Genomic DNA, 11,332 nt, shown 5'->3' on the forward strand with positions numbered 1-11,332 from the left:
TCATTCAACATTGTTGAGTTCCTTGTTTTAGGTTTAAAAAATAGAGTAGTATAAGATAACATTATCTGTACTTAATAATTAGGTGTATCGCTAATTATCCCCGAGACAACCACAAGATATGCAGTGTAACATGAATGATCTTGATGCAACAAGATAGATAGCACATAACTATATAAGGTTAGGGTTAGTGTCTCACGGCTCGCATTGGGAAAGGATCGTCGAGGAAGTAGCGGAGAAAGTGGATGTCACGGAAGTAGCTGCATCGCCACGGCCTTGCTGTCCGAGGAGTCGAAGTAGGCAAAGAGGTTGAAGCCGAACATGTTCTCTCCACCATCTTGGCGGCGCCCGGGTCGAAGAAGACCTTGAGGAGGGAGGAGACCCGGGGAACACCGGCACGAACGACCAGGATGTGGTGTCAAAGAAACCCAAGCCAGCTTGCGGATGAAACCTCAAACATGTGGCGTGCAACAAACCGAAACGAGACGGATGATTTTCGGACTGCTGCTTGGAATGTTGTTGTCGGCCGGACTCGATCCAACAGAAAAAAACGCGGGGCAGAAAGGGTAGTGGTGCGCCGGCGCGGCGACCAAGGAGAATCAAGCCAGAAAAGGAGGCGGCCAGGGAATCCTCTCGCGCGGGAGCTGCTGCTTTGCGTTGACCGGCGCGCGGGAAGAAGTTGCCGCTGGCGCTGGCTTGCGCGCTGGTATGCTGATGCTGGCGACAAGCGGCATGGAAGAGGACCAGGCAGCAGCGCGGCTACTGACATTGATGTCGGCCTGGCTCAAGGAGAAGTGGAGCTTGCTGCAAGCGGTGGTGGAGTGGCTACCTGGTAGATCTGCTGCTGGTGTTTCCCGGTGGTGATGGCGAGCGATGGTGCGGCAAGGGGAAAAGGTCTAAGCGGCGGAAGAAAAAGCTGGTGCGGCTCGACGCAAAGACAAGGAGAAGCGCAGCGCGCGGGCAAAACAGGTGCACGGCCGGGAGAAAAGATTGCTCACCGGCGACAAGAAATGGGGGAAGAAAGGGCCAACAATTCAGATCTGAAAAATTGGGAAAATGGTGGGGAATTTTGGGGCTAGGGTTTGAAAGGGGAAGGAGTGGAGGGTTGACTTCAAATGGGCAGAAGTGCCACTTTGGGCTAAAACTTTCCTCGGAATTTTTACCTATTTTTATTTCAATAAAATAAGAAAATATTTTTCTAATTTTAAACGGGCTGAAAAGTATTACTTGTTTTATTAAAAGTAATAGAAAAAGTATTAACGACATTTACGAAATGGCATGTGTGGTCCACATCGTGATCGCAAAAGATTAGCCACAAATTTTTCTATCTGCGACGGATGAGTGACCTTCCACCATGGGAAATCACACTATGGTAGACGAGTTTCGGGAGGCCGTTGATTAGTGACATCATGCAAAATGACATGTGGTAAATGTCGTTAACTGGACGATAACTTTTTATATGGGTCAATATTGTGGTATCGATACGGTAGATGCCATAGGATGGATAAAGTAGAGTGGTGAGCCTGTATGGACTACGGCGGATTCCAGAGACGGGCTTAGGCATGAGCAACACGGCAACCCACCGAGGTTCGGGGCCCTCATATGGAGGCAACACTTTGAATGTACAAGGATGCCCCCTAGAGGGGGTGAGTAGGCGGGTTATAAAAACTTCTACTTGAGGGCTAAACAAGGCGGAATAAAAGTACTCAAAGTTTATTTGTTTAGCACAAAGCCTATCAACTAGGGTTTTCCTATGTGCACTGATACGTCTCCGACGTATCGATAATTTCTTATGTTCCATGCTTGTTTTATGACAATACCTACATGGAAGAGAGATTAACCACATAGCTACCGGTACAGCCCTTAGCCTCGATAGAGAACTACTCCCTCCTCATGGGAGACAGCAGCGATGATGAAGATGGCGGTGGTGTCGATGGAGATGCCTTCCGGGGGCACTTCCCCGTCCCGGTAGCGTGCCGGAACAGAGACTCCTGTCCCCCAGATCTTGGCTTCGCGATGGCGGCGGCTCTGGAAGGTTTCTCGTACCGTGGCTTATTCGTATCGAAGATTTAGGTCAGGGGGCTTCTTATAGGCGAAGAGGCGGAGTCGGAGGGGGTCTGGGGCCACCACACAGTAGGGTGATACGTCTCCGACGTATCGATAATTTCTTATGTTCCATGCTTGTTTTATGACAATACCTACATGTTTTGTTCACACTTTATGATGATTTTATGCGTTTTCCGGAACTAACCTATTGACGAGATGCCGAAGTGCCAGTTCCTTTTTTCTGCTGTTTTTTGTTTCAGAAATCCTAGTAAGGAAATATTCTCGGAATTGGACGAAATCAACGCCCAGCATCTTAGAATTGCATGAAGCTTCCAGAACACCCGAGAGCCGCCAGAGGAGAGCCACAGGGGGCCCACACATGGGGCTGGCGCGGCCGAGCTAGGGCCCGCGCCACCCTATTGTGTGGCGGCTCCGTACCCCCTCCGACTCCGCCTCTTCGCCTATATAAAGGTCCCTGACCTAAATCTTCGAGACGGAAAAGCCACGGTACGAGAAACCTTCCAGAGCCGCCGCCATCGCGAAGCCAAGATCTGGGGGACAGGAGTCTCTATTCCGGCACGCCGCCGGGACGGGGAAGTGCCCCCGGAAGGCATCTCCATCAACACCACCACCATCTTCATCACCGCTGCTGTCTCCCATGAGGAGGGAGTAGTTCTCCATCGAGGCTCGGGGCTGTACCGGTAGCTATGTGGTTCATCTCTCTCCTATGTACTTCAATACAATAATCTCATGAGCTGCCTTACATGATTGAGATTCATATGATGATGCTTGTAATCTAGATGTCATTGTGCTAGTCAAGTGGATTTTACTTATGTGATCTCCGGAGACTCCTTGTCCCACGTGTGTAAAGGTGACGAGTGTGTGCACCGTGTGGGTCTCTTAGGCTATATTTCACGGAATACTTATTCACCGTTATGAATAGCATAGTGAAGTGCTTATTTATATCTCTTTATGATTGCAATGTGCTTTGTATCACTACTATTCTATGTGCTACTCTAGTGATGTTATTAAAGTAGTCTATTCCTCCTGCACGGTGTAATGGTGACAGTGTGTGCATCGTGTAGTACTTGGCGTAGGTTATGATTGTGATCTCTTGTAGATTATGATGTTAACTATTGCTATGATAGTATTGATGTGATCTATTCCTCCTTTCGTAGTGTGAAGGTGACAGTGTGCATGCTATGTTAGTACTTGGTTTAGTTGTGTTGATCTATCGTGCACTCTAAGGTTATTTAAACATGAATATCGAATATTGTGGAGCTTGTTAACTCCGGCATTGAGGATTCGTGTAATCCTACACAATTAGTGGTGTTCATCATCCAACAAAAGAGTGTAGAGTATAGCATTTATCTATTTATTCTGTTATGTGATCAATGTTGAGAGTGTCCACTAGTGAAAGTATAATCCCTAGGCCTTGTTCCCAAATACTGCTATCGCTGCTTGTTTACTGTTTTACTGCATCTGTACTTCCTGCAATATTACCACCATCAACCACACGCCAGTTGTAGCATCAAGTATTTTGTGGCGCTGTTACTACTGCTCATATTTATTCATAGTTAGGCCTTACAAAGGGTTGGAGGATCCAGCGGCGCGTAGGGTGTAGTTTGCTAGCCCTAGACAGGATGTTCCGGGGATCAACCTCGTGTTGGTTTTTAGGGCTTGTCTAGGATCGGCTTACGATCACCGTGCGTGGCCGCGAGGCCCAATCGTGAGTAGGATGATCCGATTATGCGGTGAAAACCCCAAATCGTCGTAGATCGTTTTAGCTTTATCTTGATCAAGCAGGACCACCATATATTCGTACACCTCGTGCGAATCATGGGTGGATCGGCTCCTTGAGCCGATTCACGAGACAACCCGAGAGCCGATCGAGGCTCGTATTTAATGTTTACGTGTATGCCATGCAGGAAACTAAGCGAGGCATCTCCATCACCTTCCCGACCAGGTATAGGTCGGGTGGCACGCCCTTGCACCAGCATCGGACGTGCGTGCCGGAGTCTTTGCGGGCCGTCGCTCGGAGGGACCAGGGCCAGCCGCAGCCCTAAGTTGCTCCCGGCTCTCCTGTGTTGCCCGTCGCTGCTCGCCGGTGGGTTTCTGACCGCAACACATTCTGGCACGCCCGGTGGGACCCCAAGCAAAGGAAAGCCGACGACGAAACATCGGCTGGCACCAACATGGTGCTCATTCTTCTAACAGAGTTTAGCGCTCCAGGATTAAACGACGCATTCGATTTTGATGACGGCGAGCGCATCGACGTGACGAAGGATGGGGTTAGGCTGGTTCTACCTACCGGCCTGACCGTGTGGTAAGAACATTGGGATCAACCCCCGAAGACCTATGAAGTGTGACAAATTGATGAGCAAACGTGGCGAGGCCGATCCTTGGGATCGGCCCCCGAAGATCTATGAAGGGACATTACAAAACCCTCATTGAGCGCTTCGATCGATATGGAGGCCGGTTCCAGCAATCGACCAAAATTATCCTCACCACACGGTCTGCGCGTGTTCAACGATGATCTAATGAGCAGCGGCCACGTCGGCTACACGAATCCTAACGGAGCCGACGTGCAAATACAGTGCCTTGGCATACTACAGAGCCGATATCTGCAGTCACCTGACAGATTCGGCTCGGGGGGGCACATAATCAGTAGACAGACGCATGGGCAATAAAATGTTAGGAGCCGATGGAAAATCGGCCAGTAAAAAAAATGTAGCAAGTACAGAAAAATCAAAACTCAAGTTCAGAAAGATCAAGTTCAGCGAAACATCTGTCTCTGAAGGCCCTACTGAAGAAACGCGCCGAGGGCGAGAAGGGCGTCAACACGGATGCGATCCACCTCAGCGATCTCAGCCTCGTCGTCCTCGACCTTACCCGTCACCAGCTGACTGCTCAGGGTACGAATTTCAGCCAGATCGGTCTTCAGATCGGCTGTGAGGCCTTTTGCTTCCTCCTGGGATAAGGGCTTCCTTGTCTTGGATAAGCTGCTTGGTCACCCTGACTCTCTCTTCAAGGCTCTCCAGTTCCTTGCGCAGGGTCTCGAGTTCAGCGCGATTGGCAGTAGTGTCCGTCTTGGCGTCCAAAGCAGCCTTCTTCTCGTTGAGCCGTTGGCACTTTTCTGCAATATCGGCTCTCAACGGAAGCTGGGTGTGGCGAAGAGTAATCCTTTGTCGAGCCGATTGCACCCTTGACTTGAAGACCGACAGAGTAACAGCTGGCCAGAGCTTCACTTGCAGTGTCATAGGGAGCTGGGGCTGGATATCTTCGAGGATGCTTTTGACTTCCTCGGAGTTTGCAATCAGGGTCTCAATCGAGGAAGAGAGCAAATCCTTGAGACGCTGGAGTGGACCATGGATCGCGCTAGGACTCGGCTCTCCACTTGCCTTGGAAGTAGTCGGTTCGATGGATTCTGGATCGAACGTCAGCAAGCTCGAGAGATCACAACCCTGATAAGGCAAACAAAGCGAGTTTAGCCTACAATGAAGAGGGTGATAGAGCCAAGGAGAGGGGGTATACCTCTCCCAAGGTAGGAGGAACAGCCGATGTAGTGATGATCGGCTTTTCTGTGGGCTTGGCTAGGTCAGCCACTCGGTCGGCCGCGATCGTCGAGGTGGCTAGGTCCAGGGTGGTGGACGGCATCGGTACCTCCTCGACGTCTCCGCTAGAAGTTTCTTTGGTCTGCAGGAGGAAGTGGTTAGCCGATCCAAACGACGATGGGTTAGCAAGAAGTGTGACCGGGGAGAGAATTACATTTGAGACCTCCGGCTTGATGGAGAGGTTCGTGGGTCTTTACGAGCCCTTTTGACGCATCGACGCTTCGTGCGTGACCCCGATCTGCTCGGGGCTTGGGGAGCAGGAGGCTCGGGGATCGACTTTTTCTTAGAAGCCGGCGCTGGTGAAGCCGTCTGGCTCTGAGTGGTGGACCTCTCAGAATTACCCGAGCTTGAGTCCCCCTGGCTGGATTCTACGGCCCCGCTCGAGGTTTCTTCCGTGGAAGTCTGTAGAAAAGAATACGAGCGTGTTGTAAAAGGCTGGGGAAGCGGATAAATGTGGACAGGGCATGAACCAACTTACATGCAAGCTTTCTTGGGCATGAGCTTTACGCTTCAGGGTCTTCCTGGCAGCTACCTTCCTCACTGCCGTCCTCGCCTGAGTCGAGGCTCGGGGGGCAACTGGCCCTGAAGATGCTTTATTCTTGGGAGCCGATTTCGGTGAAATCGGCTGACTCTGCATTATGACTTTCTTCAGGGGTGGCGAGCTCTGGCAGAAGAGGACCACTGGTGCCGGAGGGAGGAATACGAAGGGGGAACCATCGGCTTGCGTAGGAGCCGGGCCATCTTGTTGCTACCAGGAGATGGAGTCAGGTCACAGACAATCACCATAATGCTGTTACAAGAAATGTTTAAGTAATGGTACCTGGTCCGCAGGAACGTCATACTCGGCATCAAGTTGTCTCAGCAACGGTCCGAGAGCCCTTCTGAAGACATGGGTCTTCCACATGGACCACCAAGTCTCGAAGCCATCGGTGGTGGAGGAGAAACGGAGGTCGTGGGGAATTGGGATGGCCAAAGCATCGAAGAAGGTATAACATCTTTGGCCAGTAAGAATGTCAGGCAGTTCAGCTCTAATTGCTGTCAGGTGGTGTAAGAAGAAGTGTGGAGGCACCTGCCCGAGGCCAAGCTGTCGGGCTACCACTACCGGTTGGTAACACTCATAACCAGGCTTGATGATCCGGTTCGAGGTACTCATACCAACAGGGAGGAAGCAAGGACGGATCATGATAGAATACAGATGCTGGGTGCTAGCGTCATCGACAAAATCATCCAATCGAAAGGAGATTGGATTTTCAAAGTTCGCCGATCCAAGTATAAGGAAAGAACAGGGGTTGTCCAAACCTTGGAAGAAAATCTTGAACCACCTCGTCGCTTCCTTGGGGATCAGCCTGCTGCCTGGGAGACCATACAAAGCTTGGCCATAGCTGGTGCATCGGATATCCTTTCCATTAACATCTGGAAAGGTGCAGGTGGTCAAAGGTGGGAAGTCTGGGATCTGGTTCTGAAAGTATAGCTGCGCCCATAACTGAATAAACCACCAGGGGCCGCCAGTTTTAACTGTCTTTTGAGAGAACAGTTTGACAGACATCAGTTGAAGAGATCGATAGACTTCTCCAAGAAACAGTTTGCCTAGGCCAAGTTGGGTGCCTTTGGCAAGTTCATAGGCCAGGGAAAGGTAATTCTTGGTAGGGGCAAGTGATGGGCCACAGAAAATAAAGTGCTCCAACCAGAAATTCAGGAAGGCTGTATGTTCTCTCTCTGTCACAGGGCCTTTGGTCTTCATATAACGATTGAGGTAGGCACCCCAGCTGGTACATTCTTTCTTAGAAGACAGGGTGAAAGGGACCTTCAGCAGTTTGAATGCAGAAGGGCTTGGGGATGCAATGTCTAGGCCTGTGATCATGGCCACATCTAGCAGAGTTGGTGTCATGGGGCCATGGCCGAACATGAAGCAGTTCAGTGCATCAGACCAGAAGTAGCCGATGGTTTTCAGAATGTTTTCATTCTTCTCGAGGGGAGACAATGATAATGATAAGGCATCGGCTATCCCTATGGCTTCCCAGGTGGCATAATGGGTTTTGGATACTCTAGTGTACCATGCCACCCAACCCTCAGGGGGATTAGGCCAGGCTCTCAGGCAGTCGGCCCAGGAAGTCAGATCTAAGTTCTGATTCACAAAGGGGATTCTGTTAGCTTCGCATGAAATTAAGAGGGCGGGACTCTCGGAAGAACGAGGACCGAGGCACATAGAATTTGCGAGAGAAGGATGTGGCAGTAGGATGTCTGAAACCTAAAATGAGTAACAGAGCAAAACATTAATTCAGGTGCTTGCTATTAATCCTAACGTCAATTCGGATTGCCAGAGGAGATTAAGGGTTACCTTCAGGTCGGAGACCATGGCGTTGGTGTTGGATGATTCCGCCATTGGACGCGCTGAAGAATTGCAGGCGGCGCGGTCGAGATCTGAGACGAAGGCGGCCGTGAGTGGGAACTGCTCAGGCGGCGATTTGGGGATCTGAGTTTGCTTTCTCAGACGAAGGTCGCAGGTTACCGTTTGGAAGGGTGGCTAGGGCGACCTTACTCGTGTTTTTATGGTAGAGACCGATGCGATGCCATCGGTTCTTTTGGGGAGATCGTTTGACTTTGACCATCGGCAAAAGGCTGACGGGAAATACTTCTTCATTAACAAAAGGAGGGTTTTTTTACAATGAAGAGCCGATTTCTCAAAGAAAAGGGGAACAAAAGAAGAGCCGATTGCTCGCATACTACTGATCCTATTCTACTGATCTTATTCTACTGATCCTCGCTGCCCTCGTCGTCGGCGTCATAGCTTCCGCCGGCGCTACTTCCGGAGAACTCCTCGTCACCGCTACCCCAGTGTTCGACTGGAGCTTCTTCCTCTTCGTCATCATCGTCATCTTCACTGTCCGCCCAAGCACGGAAGCACTTCGCCGGCGGGTACCCAGCGGAGGAGGAGGAGGAGTCGTCTTCCTCTTCGTTCCTCCATGAGTGGAGGTCATCCTCGCTCTCGCTCTCCAGTTCCCTTTCGATGAGGAACTGGAGGTCGTCCTCCCCGTCAGTCAGGGGTTTGTCGCCATCTGACAAGAGGCCGAAGTCCCACTCGGGCTCTGACATTGGCTCACTCGAGGAAGAAGATTGGAAAGAGAGGCTGGAGGAGACGGAGGAAGAAGAAGACATGGCTACAGGGAAAGAGGGTTTTTTGGTGTCGATAGCTAGAACAGAGGAAGGGGATGAAGAAGGGCTGATCAATCGGCACGGTTAAATAAGAAGGAGCTTAGTGGAGATTTAATGCTATTGCAGTTTCCAAGGAAGATGCTGACGCTATCAAATTCAGCAAAGAAGTTGAGAGGACAAGCATCATGATAAAGGATACTGCGACGATTCTGCTCTGCCACGACATGACCCGACGAAGAAAAAGCAGAGTGATTTTGGAATTATCAATTCCAAAACCAGGGGGGCATGTGTTATCACCAGAATTTGACCGAGTCAGAGGTGGGCCGCGATCAAGATGGATTTGAAGAATATATATGGAAGAAATATGTGAATCGGCCTTTATATGCAAAGTGTGGGCTAGTTGGCCCGTGTATCTGTAACATATTAGGATACGTATCGGTTAGTTAGAATTTGTCTCGTGCACGGTTGGGATTATTCCCACGTTAGAAAGTCCCCTGGACTATAAATATGTATCTAGGGTTTATGAAATAAACAACAACCAACGTTCAACCACAAATCAATCTCGGCGCATCGCCAACTCCTTCGTCTCGAGGGTTTCTACCTGTAAGCATCATGCTGCCTAGATCGCATCTTGCGATCTAGGCAGCACAAGCTTTATGTTGTTCACGCGTTGCTCGTATCGAAGCCTTTTTGATGGCGAGCAACGTAGTTATCTTAGATATGTTAGGGTTAGCATTGTTCTTCGTATCATATGCTTGTCGTAGTGCAACCCTTGCATATCTAGCCGCCCTTACACCTATCTTAGGTGTAGGGGCGGCACCCGCTTGATCATTGTTTAGTAGATCCGATCCGTTACGGTTGCTCCTTGTTCTTCAAGGATTAGTTTAATATCTGCAATAGTTAGGCCTTACAAAGGGTTGGAGGATCCAGCGGCACGTAGGGTGTCGTTTGCTAGTCCTAGACAGGATGTTCCGGGGATCAACCTCGTGTTGGTTTTTAGGCCCTATCTAGGATCGGCTTACGATCACCGTGCGTGGTCGCGAGGCCCAATCGTGAGTAGGATGATCCGATTATGCGGTGAAAACCCCAAATCATCGTAGATCGTTTTTAGCTTTATCTTGATCAAGCAGGACCACCATATATTCGTGCACCTCGTACGAATCATGGGTGGATCGGCTCCTTGAGCCAATTCACGGGACAACCCGAGAGCCGATCGAGGCTCGTATTTAATGTTTACGTGTATGCCATGCAGGAAACTAAGCGAGGCATCTCCATCACCTTCCTGACCAGGTATAGGTCAGGTGGCACGCCCTTGCATCAGCATCGGACGTGTGTACCAGAGGCTTTGCGGGCCGTCGCTCGGAGGGACCAGGGCCAGCCGCAGCCCTAAGTTGTTCCCGGCTCTACTGGGTTGCCCGTCGCTGCTCGCCGGTGGGTTTCTGACGACAACACTTATCCACCGGCCTGACCGTGTAGCAAGAACAAACCAATGAGCAAACGTGGCGAGGCCGATCCTTGGGATCGGCCCCAAAGATCTATGAAGGAACATTACAAAACCTTCACACCCAGGCATAGCACGCCGTTGACTGCCACCGAGGCTTTGCCCTTATCCTCCACGCACCTATCCTCATCCCAGAACTCGCCAAGATTCGCGCCCAGGCATAGCACCAACATCACCGTGCATCCCGGCCAGTCGCCGCCGTCGTGTCGCCACCTCGATGATCGATTGGAGCTATAAATAGACCAGGAATACCTCCGTGAACTCCTTGTTCCGCGACGCCACTCCATTCTCTCTCAATCCCTCTCTATTCCCCGCAAACCGCCATGCTCCGTCGCCGGAGTTCATGACGCCACCGTCGGAGGAGGCCACCCCATGGACCCAGAGGTAGTCCAAGAGAAGCGCACGAGTGAGAGGATCATCCTGGTAGAAGGAATCGAGAAGGGGCGGTCTCAATCGGGCGATTTCGAGTGTTCCCTTTCTCAGGTACTTTTCGGACTTCTCGTCGGAGAGCTCGTCTCCGGTCACCACTGGCATCGTCGACCACCGCAAACAAACCAGGGTGAGTCAGCGCATCGATTGAGCTATGATTAGCTTCCTAGAATGCATCCTAGCTTCGTTTAGGAACTTGGCCGGAGCCCGCCGCCGCAGATGTGGGTCGCCGGCGATGTTCCGGTGATCTTCCGAGGCAAACACCACCACCATTAGATTCATCTCGATGTTCTTGTTCGATTGAGGCCAGTAGCTCGTTCCCTAGGGCCATAAATCGGAGGCGCCGTTCCAGACTGCCGCCGGCGTTGAGCCGCCGGCAACGCAGACGTGGCCGTGGGGCCCTTTCACACTCATTGACCGGTCGTTGCCTGCGTGGCAACTGACCTGGTCAATGACCCCACTGGTCAGCCTCTAGAGTTAGATCTGAACCGGTATGCCTAGTCTTCTCCATTTAATTGAAAATCCAGAAAATAGTTTAAACTTTACAAAATCATAGAAAATTCATATTAGCTCAGAAAAATAAATATAAGAT

The sequence above is a fragment of the Lolium rigidum genome, chromosome 2, assembly GCF_022539505.1.
Source record: "Lolium rigidum isolate FL_2022 chromosome 2, APGP_CSIRO_Lrig_0.1, whole genome shotgun sequence".
Lineage (NCBI taxonomy): Eukaryota > Viridiplantae > Streptophyta > Magnoliopsida > Poales > Poaceae > Lolium > Lolium rigidum.